Source organism: Mustela erminea, chromosome 5 (assembly GCF_009829155.1).
Source record: "Mustela erminea isolate mMusErm1 chromosome 5, mMusErm1.Pri, whole genome shotgun sequence".
Classification (NCBI taxonomy): domain Eukaryota; kingdom Metazoa; phylum Chordata; class Mammalia; order Carnivora; family Mustelidae; genus Mustela; species Mustela erminea.
Window position 1 is genome coordinate 143387782 of NC_045618.1, and position 19216 is coordinate 143406997.

Here is a 19216-nt window from a genome sequence, read left to right on the forward strand (position 1 = left end):
CTTGACAGCTCTGGGACTGGCCTCTGCCCTTCACACTCTGTGCCTTGCCCCCTTCTGCAACCGGAATGCCCCTGGCCTCCCTCCCTAACCCCCTCCTTGGGCAATCTCCTTCCAACCCAGGAAGCATGATGCCAGCATCTCCTCTGCCTGGCACTGCCTTGACCTCTCTGGCCTCCCGTGTCCCCATCAGACCCCGTGACCCAACAGGTTTGCTTTCTCTCTCTCCACATCCCTGATAACTAATTGCCCTGAGTTAAGGGTCTCACTGATCCCTAAACCCCCCCATTGCCTGCTAAATATTCCCTATCTTTATCTTTGCATTGATAGTTTGTTTCTAGATCTACAGCCCAGGAGGAGGTTCGTGCCAGCACGTTCCACCCGTGAGCAGCTCCATCCTTGTATGCCCAGCCTGCACGGGCAGCTGGAGGAACCAGGGCTTGAATGTCCTTGTCCCCCCCAGCTCTTCTAGGCCCGGAGTCCCCTCCTCTTCCCCAGCTCCTGCAGCTCTGCCTGTCCTGATTTCCTTCGGCCATCTGTGCATCACACATCTGTGACCCCTTCCGGCGAGGATGGAGGGGCCCCACGCCCCCCATTCCTGCCCCGAAGGAACTGTCAGTCTAACGGGGAGATAAGAACCCAGGTGGAGAACCAAAAGAAAGTGTAAAAGGCAAGCACCCTTTGCAGCGTCTGTGACGGCCTTGTCACAATGACCAAGAATCCCCGCATCGTCTCTCCTATCTCTCTGGGGAACGCCGGCTGGCGCTCACTGAGTATTCGATCCGTAAACCCACAATTAAAGTGCACAGATTCCACTGTTGGTGGGGACACAAACTGCTGCGGCCACCGGGGGGAACACTACGGAGGGTCCTTAAAAAGTTAAAAATAGAAATACCACATGATCCGGTAATTCCACTGCTGGGTATTTGCCCAAAGAACACAAAAACACTGATCTGAAAAGATACAAGCACTCCTGTGTCGACTGCAGCGATGTCTACAGCGGCCAAGATCTGGAAGCCGTCCAGGGGTCCTCCGATGGGTGAGTGGATAAAGGGCAGGCGGTCCGTCTGTACAACGGGGTATTGCTGAGCCATCGAACAGACGAGATCTGCTATTTGCCACAACATGGGTGGACCTACAGGGTATTATGCTCAGGGAAGTAAGTCAGACAAACATGGTGTGATTTCACTCGTATGTGAGATCTAAAAAGACAAGAGAAATGAACCAACAAAGCAGAAGCAGACCCGTGACTACAGAGAGACTGGTGGTTGTCAGAGGGAGGGGGTGGGGGGGTGGGCAAAACGGGTAAAGGGGAGTGGGAGAAATCAGCTCTGGGTTATGGAATGAGTAAGTCAAGGGGACAAAAGGCACCACACTGGGAACATAGCCAGTGGTACTGTCACAGCGTTGCACGGTGACAGATGGGAGCTACGCCTGTGGTGAGCACACCGTAAAGTGTCGAATCACCAAATCACCATGTGGTGCAGCTGAAACTGATGTAACATTGTGCGTCCACTACACTGACAATAAAAGGATGGATGGACGAATGGACAGACAGATTGATAAATGGCATGCTTCTGGATGAAGACCGCAGAGTGAAAAAGAGTCACAGATACACTCTTCTCTGATATCCAACAGGGTGAAAAGGAAAAGTCAGAAGACAAAATGCATCCCCAATGACCACTCAACACCATAAACATCAAAAAGGACAGCGAAGCGAGAAGCAGGAGGTCCTGGTTTGGCACCAAGATGTGCAATTCCTAACCACACCCTCAACCCCTAGAAGATCTTCGGAGGAAAGAAATTCATACTGAGAATTCTCACAAAGCTCCACAAGGGGCAGTGGGCTTGGACAGACCGGCAAAACTGAAGTTCAACTCAAGAGCAGAAGTCCCTGCGTGTTCCAGAGGGAGCTCAGCAGAGAGAAAACGCTTTTTCCAGGCTGCCAGATTTAGCACATAAAAATGTGCCAAGATGTCCTCTTTGGGATATACTTATCTTCAACTATTATCAGTTGTTTATCTGAAATTTATATATAACTGGGCATCTTGTATTTTATCCAGAAACCCTACCAGGGCACCGTGCTCCATTGGAACAGCAACCTGATGCCTGCGGGAGGGAGAAGCATGCCCTCGGAGGGCCTGATTGGGCCCTGGGACATAACACTCAACGATGACAGAGCTGGGGCTCTCAGCCTAGGCAGACACCCCTTCGCTGACTGTTCCCTCCCGCAGACCACGGGGAGTCTGCCCACCAGTGACAGGCCGTCTTCAAAGTACAGCTCAGAAAGAGGAAGACCAAGTTGCCCCCAGTAAATGGGAAAACGACACATTCACACACATCATACACCTAGAAAGGCTGGACCCAGCTGCCCTATCATGTGGGATAAACAGAATGGAAGGGGGGCTCTAAAGGGAACCCTTGCCCTGGGGCTCCTCAGGACCAGCAGGGGGGTTGCAAGGTCAGCCCTAGACGCTGACACTGCACATGCTCTTTTCTTCTGCAGGTGCTACTCCCCCTACACCTTTCACACCTCTGTCTGTTCTTGAAGAACTCACACCAGCAACAAAAACCGGTGGAGAAAGGGGCAATGCAGTGGCGTGACAGAGCCACTCACCCATCCCGTGTAGGTGAGGAGTCAAGACCTGCCGCGAAACCGTAAGACCTCAGGACTGCTCAGTGACTTTTAAATATTTCTCAGTAACCTAAGGAGGGTCTTCAAAGACTGCTATCTCTCGTGATGAGGGGGTTCATCCACGGTTCAGCTATTCCACCATACTACTTTTCTTAAGCTCAAGTAAAATTAAAATTCTGTATTTTTAATCGTGCAAAATATGATGCTACTTTTTGGGGAATAATATCATCTTGTCAATCTATATGTTCACCTATTTTTCTATTTATTCCTATAGAGAAGCCTGGCGTGATGTTCACCAAGTGTTAGCCCTACTTGTTTGTGGGCCTTGGGGGATTTGCTGGTTTCCTATTCATACTTCTCTGTATTGCTTTAGTTTTTGTAATGGTGTGTAAAACTTTCATCAAAAAAATAAATAAATAAAGCCATTACTTTAAAATAATAATTATAATGACAATATGTATGGCTCATACTACTCATGTATAACTCCCTTATAACTCATCAGAGGTGAACTATTATATCTATTTTAAAATAAAGAAAATGAGACAAATGTTACATGAAATCTCAAAAGAATCTACATAAATACTATTAGACTAATAAGTTGAGCAAAGGGCTGGCTACATAGGAATATACATTGCATTTCTATACACCATCAGCAAATACTTGGAGCCAGTTAGTAAAAAGAACAACTCTTATGGTAGCAACCAAAATCAAAGGTATCCAGAAACAAATCTAATTAGAAATGGGTAAGGTCTGTTTACTTTAATCTTCACTGAACTCTAGCGTCATTGAACTCTATTAAAAATGCATTAAGGAATGCCCAAGTAAATGGAGAGATAGCCCATGTTCATGGATAGGTGCACTTAATATCACAGAGAGAGCAATCTCTCCCAAAAGGAGAGTTACAGCTCAAATTACTAAAAAAAAAAAAGTTTTTTAAATTGTAACTGGGTTTTTTTCATGGATTCGCAAGCGGATTATAAAATATTTATGGGAAGGTAAAGGGTCAAGAATATTTAAGGCACTCCTAAAGAAGAGTAAGTTAGAGATGTATCCTAATATGAAGGTTTATTCGTAACGTTCGGGCAAATTAGTGGGATATTGCTGCGATGACTGACAAAATGGCCACTGGAACAGAATAAAAAGCCTCAAAGTAAATCCACCCACACGTGGAACTTTAACATACGACAAGAGGCCACTCTGAAGATCTGGGAAGAGAGGAGGCACTATTTAGCAAATGGCTCTGTTTTCAATAGTTATTTATATGGAGGAAGGTAAAATTAGATCGCTATCTCAAACCATTAACAAAAGTCAGTTCTAAATGAATTAAAGTTTCAAATGTGAAAACAAAACAAAAAATTATACCAGAACATATAAGACAATATATTTTTATCTTGGTGTAGGAAAGTATTAAGACACCAAAAAGTGTTAAACATAATATAAAATATTAGCGCATTTTAAGTTATCTCAATTAATAACAGGTTCGCCAAAACCCACCACAAAACAGTGAAAAGAGAAGCCACAAACTGGGATATAGTGTTTGAAACACATACAAAAAATAAATAATTAGTGCCCAAAATATATAGGGAACTCCAAATCAAAAGGGGATAAATCAGGGCACCGAGGGGCTCAGTTGCTTAAGCATCTGCCATCGACTCAGGTTGTGATCTCAGGGTCCTGGGATCCAGCCCCGCATCAGGCAGGCTTTCTGCTCCGCGGGGAGCCTGCCTCTCCCTCCCCTCTCCCTCTGTGCTCTCTCTCCCTCTCTCAAGTAAATAAATACTTCAAAAAAAATTTTTTTAAATGAAAAACAAAGGGAATAAATTAAATTTTAAAAATACACAAATAGGCGGCGTTCTACAGAAGAAGCACAAATTCTAATACATCTATGAAAGTTGGATTAATCTCTTTAGTAATCAGGAAAACACAAATTAAGGTCATCAATAAGCTATTATTTTGCTCTTTATTGCAAACAATTAGGTCTGACTACACCCAATGTTAGAGAGTACACAGATGAACACAGTGTGAATGGACACAAACACTTTGGAAAACAATGTGGCATTATTTGCAAAGTTGAACAATAACATATTTAATCAGCCAGCCACACCACTCCAGGGTATATTCATAAAAGAAACAAACCCAAACACCCCACAATGGAATATGATGTAGCAACAAAGGTAAAGGAACTACAGCTCCACACTGCAACAGAACATTCTGAGTCTGAAGCCAATAAAATGAAACAATATCTAGTCAGGCATAAAGACACACGTGAGATCTTTTTTCTTAAGTAAGAGTATAAGAAACGGATTTAAGGTAGCTGCTTATCTCGGAGAGAGGCAGGGAAAGAACAGTGAGATGCATATTTTTGGTTTCACGGGTTGTTTATCATTCTGCTTTATAACCTAAATACATCGCATACATGATCTTTTGTGTGATTTTTGTATTTTAATAAAGAAAAAAATTAATTGAAAAGAAACCAAGGCACAGGGAGTTTACAAAAGTGTTCACGGTCGAGGATAGAAGCGTGGCAGAGCCGGATGCAAAGGGTTGCTCTCGGCCGTTGCTCTGCTCCTTCCCCTGCAGTCCGCTTCATATATATACATATATATTTAAAGATTTTATTTGTTTGACAGAGAGAGACACAGCGAGAGAGGGAACACAAGCAGGAATGGGAGAGGGAGACGCAGGCTTCCTGCCAAGCAAAGAGCCTGATGCGGGGTCCCAGGATCCTGGGACCATAACGTGAGCTTAACGACTGAGGCCCCCAGACGCTCCTCTGCTTCCTACACTTAGTGAGCTCTCCAAAGGAGAAAGTGGCATGCAGTGGGAGGAACAGGGAAATTACATGAAGGACAAATACCTTCTCATTTAATAACCAAAAGCCAAAAGAGCAGAACGGAAGAGGAAATGAACAGAGAAAACACAACAGCTTGTGCTACAGCGGCTGGACAGTGTTCTCACATCTGGCCTCCTGGGGCTTCCCCCGGCCAGTGATGGGTAAAACTTCTGGCCTGCATGTAGCCAGTCCTTTCATTTTATGGGGAAAGTCGTGATTTCTCTAAATATGTAGTCCCCGACTCCTGAAGGGTCCTATCAGAAGACCACGGAGCCCCCCACCCCCCAACCTGGGCCAGGGTCCAGCAGCGGCTTTGGAAAGACTGTGACGGACATTCCACAGCTCTGTGCGCTCATCCCCGTAAGCCCCACATCTCAGGGCTGGGAGCCTGAATGCTCAGTGCTTGGGTTCTTCATTTTAAAAGCACTTTCCATCTCTTTAAAAAACTCAATGCTTTTCTGGTTACACAAGCAACACATGATTCTAGAGAAAATATGAAAAACACAGATAAGCACAAAGAAGAAAGGGTATACGTATAAGGCACACACAATCCCCACTCATAAAAATAATAGCTTTATCAATTGGTGCCTTTCTTTCCAGTCCTTTTTTTCCTGTGGATATGTAACTCTGAGTTTATGTGTGTGCTTATACTTAAGATGTTTCTGCGTAACTGAGATCTTATTGTATATACAGTCCCTAAGTGCTTTTGACTGACTAAAGAAGACACTGATCTTCCTCCTCATTTCAAAGATAACCCTTCGTGCTTTTCTCTCGGGGGCCCAGGACCACGTCAGCTAAACCCTCGCTTGCACTTGGGTGGTACGGGCTCCATGAAGGACTTTGGGACGGTCCCTGTGACTTTCATTTATCACTGCTCTTCAGCTGAGAGTACAAACCCAAAGAGTTCTGCAGCTGCCAGGTTAGGGGAGAATTACAATGACAAGCAGGGAAATTTGCATTTCTATAGTGGTTCCAGCCATATGACCCACTTTCCCGTGGAAACGTAGCTGTCATTCATGTGGAGAAGGGGGAAGACAAAGCCGTAGGGATATTCTTCAACTGGCCTCTTGAGTTGGACTGCCAGAAATTAAATCCAGGCTTGAAATTCTGTACACCCACGTTTCTTCATCAGTAAATTGAGGATAATAAAAGCACATGACCCGTGCGGTTACACAATGACAACTGAAAAGACCCAACACACACAAATCAATTAACAGCGTTCCTGGCACATAATGAGTATTGAATAGGTGTTACTCCAGTCAATGTCATGGTGGTGACGGTGGTGGGGACAGGGATGGCCGTGATGATGACATGAAAAAGCTCTGTGATACACTTTGGGGATTAAAGGGATCGATTGTGTACAAGAACACGGACTCCTTTTAAGTATCCAAACGAGTTCGGACAAGAGTATATGCTCAGGTAACCAGGTATAGAACATTTCTATCACCCTGAAGAGCTTCCCAGACCCACTTTCCATTAACTAATCTTCTCCCCTTGCGAAAACAGCCCCAGGCAACAAGCGTACATTACATTTATCATTTTGCATTCGATCGGTCTTTTATGGAGATTCATACAGAGAATTCTACTTTATCCTCATTTCCTGGCTGCTTCACTACATGTCTTTGCTCTTTTAGGTTGATGGTTGTTTGGGGGTATGCGGTATACACCTTTTTTATATTATATTATCACCTTCAAGCAGTATTACGCCATTTCACACAGAAGAATGTTACTTCCATTTCTCCCAAGCTAATCTTGCTGCAACTCTTCCATACATTTAACTTATACACTGTCAGAAACCCGAAAACACATTGTGACAATTTTTGCTCAAACAGCCAGCGCTCTCCTAAAGAGATGGAAATAGCAAGAAAATAACTTCTTTTGCTTTTTGGGGGGCTCTTCCCCCTTCCCTGCGTGGCCCCCTATTTCAGCCTGTATCATTCTCCTTCTTCTTAGAGGACTTTCTTGTCCATTTCCTGCTGATGATAAATTCTTCTGGATTTTGTATGTCTGAAATCTCCCTCACATTTGAAAAATGCTTTCTCTAGGTAGAGGATGCTAGGTCGAGAACACTGTCTTTCTGCACTTTAAAGATGCTGCTCTTCTCATTCGCAGTGAGGAGTACGCTGTCATCCTTCGTATACAATGTGTCTTTCTGTTGGGGTTCCTTGTAATATTCTCTGTTGCCTTTGACCAACTGGATTATGAGGTATCTTGATTATGATGTGGTTTTCATCATATTTTCTTGTTTTTAAGGCTCATTGAGCTTCTTGGATCTGTAGGTTAACAGTTTTCACAGAATTTAGAAATTTGGCCATTATTTCTGGGTATGGGTCCTCTGACCCCTCTCCTTCCCCCATTTTCAGGCATTCTCATTCCATTCCTCTTATATTTGGCCACTCAAAGTTTTCCCACAGATTACTGAGGCTCTGTTTTTTTAATTCTTTTTTCTCTGAGTACTTTCTTTTGGATCACTTCTATTGTTATGTCTTCAAGTTCCTTAATCTTTTTTTCCGCAGTGTCTAATCTCCCACTAATACAATCTAGCAGATTTTTCATCTCATGCGGCACAATATCTGTGTCTACAAATTGAATTTGGATCATTTCTGTATGTACTGTGTCTCTACCTAACTTTTTTTTTTTTTTTTAACATACAGAATACAGTTGTATTGACCATGTCGATCGATGCCTCTGTCTGCTAAATGCAACATCTGTGTCAGGTGTAGGTCAATTTTGCCTGGGTCATATATTCCTGCTTCTTGGCATGTGTGGTAATTTGTGACTAGATACAAGACATTGTGAATTTTGCCTTGTTGGATGCTGGATTGCTTTTGTTTCTATAAATATTTGTGGGTTTTCTTCACATAACTTAAGGATGATAGCAAATGACTTGGAAAAAATTGATTTTTCAGAAATGGTTTCTATGACTTTTTAGGTGGGCCTAGACCATTGCTCAGTCTCCACTTGTGTGGCAAGACCCTCCTGAGAATTCCACGAATGTACTTCTACAGTTCTCTGGATTCACTCTGTTTGGTTCTATGCACTCCACTATTCTGGCCTTCTAACCTCAACCACGTTGGTCTTCCCAGACTCTCAGATCTTTGTCCTCAACACAGCAAGCCAACCAGGCTCCATCTGGGTTCCCTTTCCTTGCACCACAGTCAAAGCATAAGTAAGCTGGAGCAATCCTAGGCTTCCCTCGATTGTTTCCCATTTTTAGGGATCCGTGTCCTCTGTTGCCTGGCACCCAGTGCCTTGAAAACTATTGCTGTACATCTCTTATCTTGCTTTTATTTTGTAGTTTTATGGTTGTTTCAGGCATGTGGATAAGTCAAGTCCCCAGGACTCTATCTTGTGTGGAAGTAGAACTATCAAAAGAAATACCTGCATCCACTCTGGGGGTTAAAAATGTAATTTAAATACAACAAAATAAGCCCATTTTAAGAGTCTCATGCTCTGAGCTAGCCGGGCCAAAATAAGCCCATTTTAAATTTCCAAATAAGCTTCTCCAACATTAATGGTATTTGCCTCCATATTATTCAGCTTTTAAAGTTCTTTATATATTCTAGATACAGGGTTTTATAAGACATGTAAGGTAAGTATTTTCTCCCATTCTTGGTCTTACCTTTTCATTTTCTTTATAGTGTACCCTAAGGAGAAAGTTCATGCTTCAGATGAAGTCCAAATTAATTTCTTTTTTTTTTTTAAGATTTTATTTATTTATTTGACAGACAGAGATCACAAGTAGAAAGGTAAGCAGAGAGAGGAGGAAGCAGGCTCCCCGCTGAGCAGAGAGCCTGATGTGGGACTCAATCCCAGGACCCTGGGACCATGACATGAGCCGAAGGCAGAGGCTTAACCCACTGAGGCATCCAGGCGCCCCCCAAATTTCTGTCATTTGTTTGAGTATGGATGACACACAAGGTTATTGATTTGTGCATATGTGTTCTATCAAAGAAAATTTTGTCTACCCTGAGGTAAAAAGATTTTTCCAATGTTTTCTTCTAGAAGTTTTATTCTTTCAGATTTTAGGAGTAAGTCTGTCCTCCACCTGGAGTTAACCTTTTTTAGTATGTCATGGGACAAGATCAAGTTTCATATTTTCCCATGTGGGTATCAGCTGTTTGAGCACTACTTGCTGAAAAGTCATCCCGTTCCCCATTGAACATTGGTATTTTATCAAATCTCAGTTGGCTGCTTATGCCTGGCCCATTTCTCTATTCTGTTCTGTTGATCTGTATGTCTGTCCTCACACACACTACTATGCTACCCTGATTCTGGTAGCTCTATCTTAAGTCTTAAGCTCAGCCAGCTTAAATTATCCTTATTCAAAACTTAGCAAAACTAAGTTTTGCTAACATTATCCTTATTCCAACATTATCCTTATTCAAAACTTAGCAAAACTCTAACAGAAATGAAGCAAAACTTGAAAGTATTGGGAAGAGAAAGAGATTTATAACTTGTTGAATATTTCAACATTCTTTTCTCAGTATTGATGGAAAGAGTATACAGAAAATTAATAGGGATAGAGAAGACATGAAGAACACTATTGACCAACTTGACCTAACATTTATAGGACACTCTACCCCAAATCTGTGGAAACATATTCTCATGAGGTACACACAATATTTGGCATGACAGACTATATCCAGGGTCATAAAGCAAACCTCATTCTATTAAAAAAAAAGGAAGGAAAATGTACAGAATATATTTTCTGATCTAAATGAGATTATATTATACATCAATAACAGGAAGAAATCTTTAAAATCCTCAAAATGTCAGAATTTTAAATATAATCTACAGTTTTAAGTAACCCAGAGGACCAAAAAAAAAAAAAAAATCCACAGGGACAATTAAAAAATATTTAGAACCAAGTGAAACTATTAACCACAACGCGTTATAAAGCCTAAGCCTGAAGTACAGCAAAAGCACTGACCCAGGGACGTTCCCGCTTTAAATGTTCACATTAGAGAAGAGGAAAGGACTTAAATCAATCAGCACTTTGAGCTAGAGGGGGAAAAGCAAACGGAAACCAAAGTAAGTAGAAAGAAGAAAATAAGAAAATAGAAAGCAGAAATAAATGAAATAGGAATAAAAAAACAACAATAACAATAACAACAACAGGAAATCCATGTAACCAAAAGCCAATTCTTTGAAAAGATCAATACAATTAATAAACATTTGACAAGGGGCGCCTGGGTGGCTCAGTCGTTAAGCCGCTGCCTCCGGTTCAGGTCATGATTCTAGGGTCCTGGGATCCAGCCCCACATCAGGCCTCCCGCTCAGCAGGAAGCCTGCTCCTCCCTCTCCCACTCCCCCTGCTTGTGTTCCCTCTCTCACTGTATCTCTCTCTGTCAAACAAATATATAAAATCTTTAAAAAAAATAACAACACAATTAACAAGTTTAGGCCGAATATTTTACAACCTGGATGAAGTGGACACATTTTTGGAACACGCAAACAATCAAAACTGACTTTTAAAAAAACAGACAACTGCATAGCTCTATGTCTATCACTGAGTTAGATTTATAATAACATACTTTCCCACAAAAATTCCAATTCAGGTGGCCTCATGGGTGAATCATAGCAAGTAGCTAAGTAATTACGTAGTGCATCAAGAAATTAAAAGGCTGGAAGAAAATTTTTATACCTTCTCACATATTTACCACTCCCACCATTCCCCATTGCTTGGTCTCTAAGTTTCTATCTAGTATCACCATCCTTCTGCTTGAAGAACTCCTTTCAACATTTCTTATACAGCAAGTCTACTTACAGCAAACTCACACAAGTTTTGTTTTTCTGCAGAGGTGCCTATTTCATGTTCGTTTTTGAGATTTATTTTCTTTGGATGTGCAGTTCTGAGTTAACAGTATTTTGCTGGCATTTCTTTCAGCACTTTAAAGATGATGTTCCATTGTCCCTAGCTTGCATAATTTTTGATAAGAAGTCTTCAATATTGTTACATTGTTCCTTGATATGTAAAGTGCCCTAATTCTTCAACTGCTTTTAAGATGTTTTCTTTTGAAGATTTTATTTATTCATGAAAGATAGAGACACAGAGAGACAGAGGCAGAAGGAGAAGCAGGCTCCCCGCTGAGCAGGGAGCTGGATGCTGGGCTCGATCCCAGGACCCTGGGATCATGACCTGAGCCGAAGGCAGAGGCTTTAACCCACTGAGCCACCCAGGTTCCCTAAGATGTTTTAGTAGTTTGATTATGATGTTTGTGTGTGTGTGAGTTTGTGTGTGTGTGTTTATCCTGGTTGGGTTTGTAAAGATCCTTGCCTCTAATGGGTTTATAGTTTTAATCAAAGCTGACAATTTTTAACCATTATTACCTCAAATGTTTTTCTGCTCCCTTTTCTCCTCCTCCTAGGAATTTAATTATGTATATGCTAAACCAGCTGATACCTTCCCACAGGTCACTGATACTCTGTTTTTCTTCCAGTCCTTATTTGGGATGGCTTCTGTTGCTACAAATTCAAGCATACTGATCTTTTTTCCCCCGTCATGTTTTATCTCCTGTTAATTCTATCTGGTGAATTTTTTATGCCCAATATTGCATTTCCCATATCTGGAACTTTCATTTGAGATATATATATATTCCTTTTTCTTGCCACTACATTCCCATTTCCTTTCACATCCTGAAACATACTGCCCACGTTTATAATGGCCGTTTCAATGTCCTTTTATACTAATGTCATCATCTTTGTCACTTCTGGATCTGCTTCTATTGCTTGACTTTTCTCCTGCTTATGGGCCATATTTTCCTGCTTGTTGGCACATCTAGTCAATTTTGATGAGAGGCTCAAACTGTGAATTTCATGTTCTCATATGTTGGATTTTGTTGTCTTCCCATAAAGAACAGCAGCCAGTTAAGTTTCTTTCCAATCACCTTGGTCCTTTTGAGACTTGTTCTGAAGCATTTTAAGGTCATGTACAATATCCCTTTTGTCAAAGACTAGTTTAGTTTCAATCCAACAGCAAGACCCTTCTGGTTCTTTATGAAATGGCACTTCTATCCAATGAGGTCTCTTTCCTCTGGCTGATAGGATCTTGGATCATTCCTGATCCTGTGTAAGATCTGGGGACTTTTCATCTTACAGCTCCCTAGTAATTGTCCTTTTTCTGGAAGCCATTCTTAGCCCAGCCTCATGGTGCTTAGCCTTATGTAAGTGCAGAACAGCAGTTAGCCAAATACTCACGGAATGCCTGTACTATTTCTGGAGGTCCTTCTCTGTGTAACTCCTTCCTCTCCGGTCTCTTTCTCCCAGATTCTATCTACCTCCCCCAAATCAATTTTCTCTCTCTCAACTTAGGAAGATCACCTGGGTACCACCTGGGAGACTCTAAATGGTACCATACCTTTTAGATTCTCCCTCTCTGCACAATGACCCCAAATCCCCTCCGTGCAGAAAGGGAGGGCAATCACTGGGCTCATTCCACATGCTCCCCTTCTCCTAGGATTGCAGTCCTGTACTTACTGACGGCTACCATTGGAAAAAGTAGTTGCACATATTTTATCTAAATTCAGACACCTGACTCCCTCATAGTCAGAAGTAAAAGTCAGATGTCAAAATCTTTAAAGCAATACAGGATGTGAATCAGACTTTGGGAAAGAAACAGGGATTATTACTGTATTGTGCATTATTTTGTATAATTGCACAATGTAAATAGGCATGTAGCATTTTATCATCTACAAGGAAGGCCCACCTCCATATTTAATTCTGAAAGTAACTCTGTTATTAAATCTTACTAAATTATCAGGAGCACCTGGGTGACTCAGTTGCGAAGGGCTGCCTTCGGCTCAGGTCATGATCCTGGGGTCCTGGGATGGAGCCCGACATCAGGTTCCCTGCTTGGCAGGAAGCCTGCTTCTCCCTCTCCCACGCCCCCTCTTTGTGTTCCCTCTCTCACTGTGTCTCTCTGTCAAATAAATAAGTAAAATCTTTTTTAAAAAATCTTATGAAATTGTTAAATCATGGTGTTGCTTCTTTGAAGGGAATGTGCTTTGCGCCTCCGCCTTCCCCGGACCTTTCTCTTCGGCATTGTTTCTCAGCACTTTGACTTGCTTCAGCGGAGCCTTCATCGTGTGTGTCTTCTGTGGCGTCCCCAGTCATTCTTGCATCTGCAGTGTGGTATCTTTCATCACTTTTTGGCAAGTGTGTAACTGCTGTAACTTCAAATATTGCTGTTCCCCATCCCCTCTCTTTTTCTTCTCAGATGAAAATCATAGAACTATTAGGCATTTTTGCCATTTCTCTAATGTCTCGTGCTTTTTTATTCCTCACCTCTTTTTTTCTCTCCGTACCTTGGTATAGCTATTTTCTCCTTTCCCTCTCTGTGCTTCAGTTACCTCATCTGTGAAATGGGCGTAATAATAAGACCCAAGCCATGGAGCTGCTATAGGGATGAAATGCAATGTGTGAATACCTGCCAGATAACTCATCCAGCGCCTAAAATACCATACTATTGTCATTCATGTTACACGATGGGAAAACTCAAGCTTGGACAGGCCAGGTAACCGGCCACATCACACCGCTGGAATTTGCCTCCTGAAAGAAGACATGGTCTGAGCTGGGCCTTGTAAGCTTGACCGACGGTGGGTGGATGGTTAGAGGGGTAGGGAGGTACATGGGCAACCAGAGGAGGCTGATTTGATGGAGATGGACAGAAGTCTCAGAGAGGACCCCAGGGAAAGGCTGGCTGTGAAGGGCAGTGCCAACCAGCCGAGAGATTATCTGGGATATGAGGTCAGCTGCTCCAACAATACCCCAGGATAAAAGCGACTAAAACAAGACAGAAGTATCTTTTCCTTCCACATAACACGTGCAAGCATAAGCACCCTGGGCACTGGAAATATGTTAAAGATGCCCACATAACAGAATGGGCCTGGATGGATCTGAATGGCCACTCAAGTTGTCTGCGCTACAGCCAAGGAGTGCATCTCTCCTGAAGATCTAGTCAGAGGCTGCATCTACTAAAGCCTTATCTGGTGGGGGCGTGGGGGAAGAGCCCTGCATGTCCTGTTCATCTCCAGCAATGCCTTGCCAACTTCCTTGCCTAGCAGCAAGGACCTGGTCCCCTCTCCAGCGGCCCAACACACCAAGGCACTCAACCTAAGATACAACTCCTACACATACAGAACATAGTATGAAGAAAAAAACCAGCCAGCTACCACCTTGCCTACCAGATCTGGTTCAGCATTCAAGGATCACCACGTGCAAACCACACCTAATTCCATCCTGGTCCATCTGCTGCCACTTCCCCAGAACACAGCACAGGCCGGTCTTCCTTCCCTGGACACACTGTGCACCTGCACGCCACTACCGTGTTGCTGAGCCCCACCCCCCTTAACTTCTCAGCTTTCTAGAGAGCCCGAGAGTTCACTCCATGCCTCCGAGATGGACCACCAGCCGTCAGCACACACCTCCAGCTCAGCCCTCACTGCCCCAATGCACCACCACCAGCTTACCGTCTGCCCCTCCTCGAGCGTGAGAACGAATGTATCAGGAGGGCAGGGGTCAGGTCTTCCCAACGTGTGGAGCCTCCGCCTCCTGGCAGGCATCGAGTCAGTGCTCAGGGAACGTGGGAGGAGAGGGGGAAATCCAATGAACTGAATGTGAACCCCACCCCACCCCGATCCCTATGTTGAAGCCCTAATCCCCCATGTGATGGTACGTGGAGGGCAGGTCCTTGGCGAGATGATGAGGTTTAGAAGAGGTGATGATGGTGCGGTCCCCATGATGGGATGGGCGTCCTTCTAAAGGAGATGAAAAGATGGGCGCTCTCTCTCTCCATCCTGTGAGAACAGGGCAAGAAGGGAGCCCCCTGCCACGCAGGAGGAAAATTCACCGGACATCAAATCTGCCAGCATCTTGACCTTGGACTTCCTAGCCTCCAGAACTAAATGTGCTTCCCACCCCCCGCCCCCAAGCCCCAAGGTCTACAGTATTTTGTTATAACAGCCCGAGCTGACTAAGACAGGAAGAAAATGCCATTCGGCAAGTGAGGGGCTGCCGTGAAAACGTGCCAGGATCGGGTGGGGGAGGGGCTGTGCAAGCACATTCAAGCGTACCAGCCCAAGATGGAACAACTTCACCCTCCACCAGCCCGTCTCTGCGGACGCCCCAGCCCATCGGATCACTCGGAGGATTGCATTAAATACCAGACCAGTTTCCCAGAGGCGGTTTGTTTCCGGTCCCCGCTGGTTCCGTGCTCACTCCCCGCTACCTGTGTCGGAATCCTCTCGCAGCCTCAGAAATTCCTGCTCTGAGCAACTTGAAACGAATCCAGGAGCAGAACAAGCAATCGTTGGCAGCTTCAGAGACCAAGCTCTGAATCGAGACATGGCATTAAATAAGTGTATCCAGAAAAAAAAAAATTATATAATACATGGAAATTAGTCCAAGAAGCAGGCTATGGTCTCTGCACTGTGGGAACCTACGCCAGCACGAGCCTGGGGACCAAAAAATCCATCCATGGCAGGCACCGAAATGTCGATAAAAAGTACACCAATATCGTAAGGGACTCCCTCGTCACGTTAAACATGTGGCTCCCAGGAAAAATGATTTTTGTCTCCATTTCACTCCATCTTTCTTGTTCAAGGGTCTGGATTTATCTTTAAATAACAAAAACCTTAAATACTGAAATGATTTAAATGCTGGTGAGATCGGGCTGAAGAGGTCATCAGGCCCTAAGAGAGCCAGAATCCTCTCTAAGGGCCTCTTTGCAGGCAGTCAACTCCTGACAAGGCTCAGTACAAGGTTAGAGACCTGGTTTGGTGGGAGGAGATGGGGCGGGTTTTCCCAAAGGCCAAGGACCAGGAAACACAGAGCTCCTGAAGTAGAAGGCAGCTGGGAAAGGAAAGCATCCGACCTCTCGTTTTACAGTCTGCAGAGTCACAGATGGACAGATGCTTCATGAACGTGTGGTGGCCAGGAGGTTTTCCCTGGAGGTCGGTACCAATGAAATAGGAAGTGTCCCGGCCCTCTCTGCCCTTGCCCTCGCTGGGACGCTGCTTGGCCATCCCTACCTTCACAGCTCCTCTTACTCCAAGGGGAGCCTGTAAACCCCACTTGGCCACAGACGCACCCATGGGCTGACGTGCCATCAGCAGCCCCAGACCCAGGACAAAATTTTCTAAAAAGACTCCGCCCAAGAGCTTGGCCCGTGGAGGGCGTGTGATAAATGGAAGGAAGGGCTCCTGCCTGCTTTTCCAGCTCTCATGTGGTTACAGTAGACATTTTGTATTGTTTTAACATGTTTTTTTGAATGTGTGTAAGAGAGAAAACTTACATAACCCTTTGGAACGGTTCCCTGAGGAAAGAAGAAAGTTTAACTGTCAGCCTGTGGTTCACCGGCAGCTCATGCTTCCCCACCAGGCCTGGGGGGGTGGCAGGGCCGAGCAGCAGGCTGGCTACCCACGCGGAGGGCCCCCGCCTCCCCGGGAGGACCACGTGGGCGTCGCTGAGAACCAACTTGCAGCCCTTCGGCTGGAGGAGTATCCCTTCCTTACCGGGAACCTTTCGTGCTTTAGGTGACCAGACCCGGGTTTCCCAGGAGGGCTGGTAAGTGCTGTTTACTGGGGCCTCAGCCTACACCGGGGTCATTTTTGCAACTTCTTGAGAGTATGAAATTACTTCCACAGGCAAAGCTTGTGTAGAAAAAGATGGGCTATATTATCCAGATCTTTTCAAATACAGACATCAAGTGTGATGGAAAGTCGGGGGGCTCGTCCAAGGTCGCCAGACAGCGTGTACTGGCCAGGAGAGGCGTGATCGTGCTGTGCAGAACAATCCCCAGTCTCGGCGACTTACAGGGACACACATTTGCCGGCGGCCTGGGGGCGCGTCTCTGAGCTGACAGTCATCCTTCCTCCAGAGTGTCACAGGGGACCGGGGGGCCATCCGAACCTGGAGCGCAGCAGGTCATCGTGGCAGAGACAGAGCTGGGGTGTCCTGGCCCTTCCTGCTGCCCCCTGGAAGTGACCGGGGTCACCCCCATTCCACTGGGCACAGCCGACGAAGAGCAGGCGGAGAAAGGCCATCCTAGTGTGTGCCCAGAGAGCACGCGCGCACGAGCGCCCGGACACCCTGTCAGGTGACCGGTGGCTCAGAGCCAGGAATGGGACCCGCGTCTATCCAAGCTCAGGGCCTGTGTCCTCTCCATTCTGCCACAGAAACTCTGCAGTTGCACTATCGTTTGTAATTTTAGAAGTTTCAATATTGTGTACTTTAAGTCATGTCTCCTGAGCCCCTCAGAGAAGAGGGCCAGATACTCAGTTTCATTAAAATAATGGATAAACAGGGGTGCCTGGGTGGCTCAGTGGGTTAAGCCACTGCCTTCAACTCAGAGTCCTGGGATCGAGCCCCGCATCCGGCTCTCTGCTCACCCGGGAGCCTGCTTCCTCCTTTCTCTCTGCCTGCCTCTCTGCCTACTTGTGACCTCTGTCTGTCAAATAAATAAATAAAATCTTAATAAATAAATAGTGGATAAACAAAAGCAAAGATTTTTAGAATGAGTATGTCCCAAATATTACACAGGGCCTCGTTATACTAAAAGAAAAAAATATTTACGGCTTATCTCACGCTCAAATTTAACCAGGCATCCTTGGGGGGGAGGTGTTATTATTTTAATTTTGTTTGTTTTTCTGCTGAATCTGTCTTCCCCACCTCGAAGGGCGGGCCACCATCCTACCACACAGTACATGAACGGGTGCATACTGAAAAATTAGAGTCATCAGAAGATATGTTTTTTTAAGAAGAGAAAATAGATTTTTTATTATGTTATATTAGTCACCATACAGGAAAAATCATGGAACAGTACATCAAAAACTAATGAAAGATATGTTAAGGCCAAAGGAACGGTCCAGGGGAGCCAGAACACTCTCCCCAGGCACTCTGCAGACCCAAAGGAAGACAGGTCGGGACAATGTCCGTCTGCCCCCACAGGTCCTTATTCACATCAGCTCTCAAAGAACACCGGTTTCTTGGTCTACTGAGCCTCCTGCCAAACACAGCATCTCAATGACAGCACCCATTCCGCCTCGGCTGGCTTTTCAGAGCCCAAAGGGCTGACTCTGTATTTCCCAACAACCAGCATGGGACTGATACAAAGAAGACCGCGATGGATGTCCCTCCAACAGAATGGACTTGCAGGGGAGGGAGGAAGGGAGGAAGGAATGCAGGGGAGGGAGGAGGTGAGGAGGGAGGTGAGAACACGGGATCCCATTTTGACTGAACATCCCTGAAAAGCCCTGCGGGCCCACTGGGCTGCCCAGGAAGGCGCTCAGCAAACATTCAGTGGATGGAAACATGCCGGTACCCGTGGCCGCCGTTAGCCCTTAGAGCACCTGCATGGGAACTAGTAAATAGTGTCTTCTCTGGGTGGCCATGGCTCCCAGATACAGGGGCCAATGAGCAGGCAAAGCCCTTGACTTGTGCCACCAAGACCCGAACACTCCTTCCCCTCGGGCAGAAGCAGTGTGAGAGCCCAGAGCCCGGCGAATGGGACAGAGTGCGGAGGTTCGGCCCCCACCGCCTCTCCGTCGGGCACACGTGCACGTGGGGTATCGGTGCACACAGGTTAGAGACCCCTGACGCCCTTCCCAGTCCAGCTCGTGTCTCCACTGGAAAGCAGTGGAGACACCCTCGGAGGTGTCTTTGCAGAAAATCTCTTCTCCTCGTGTTTTCCACACCCACCAAGTCAGACGCAAAAGTGAGGGAGAGAGAGCGAACCCGCCAGAAGGGCCGCG

The 19216-nt window shown here is 45.1% G+C and overlaps 1 long non-coding RNA gene across 1 annotated transcript in view; it reads left to right on the top strand.

The window, feature by feature from the left end:
- LOC116591911 overlaps window positions 1–18965 on the top strand; it is a 24868-nt gene extending 5903 nt beyond the window's left edge. The window contains exons 2-3 of the long non-coding RNA XR_004286242.1: window positions 1728–1733; window positions 18952–18965. This is a non-coding gene — a long non-coding RNA (uncharacterized LOC116591911). The remainder of the gene's footprint in view (window positions 1–1727; window positions 1734–18951) is intronic.
- The last annotated feature ends 251 nt before the right edge of the window (window positions 18966–19216 follow it).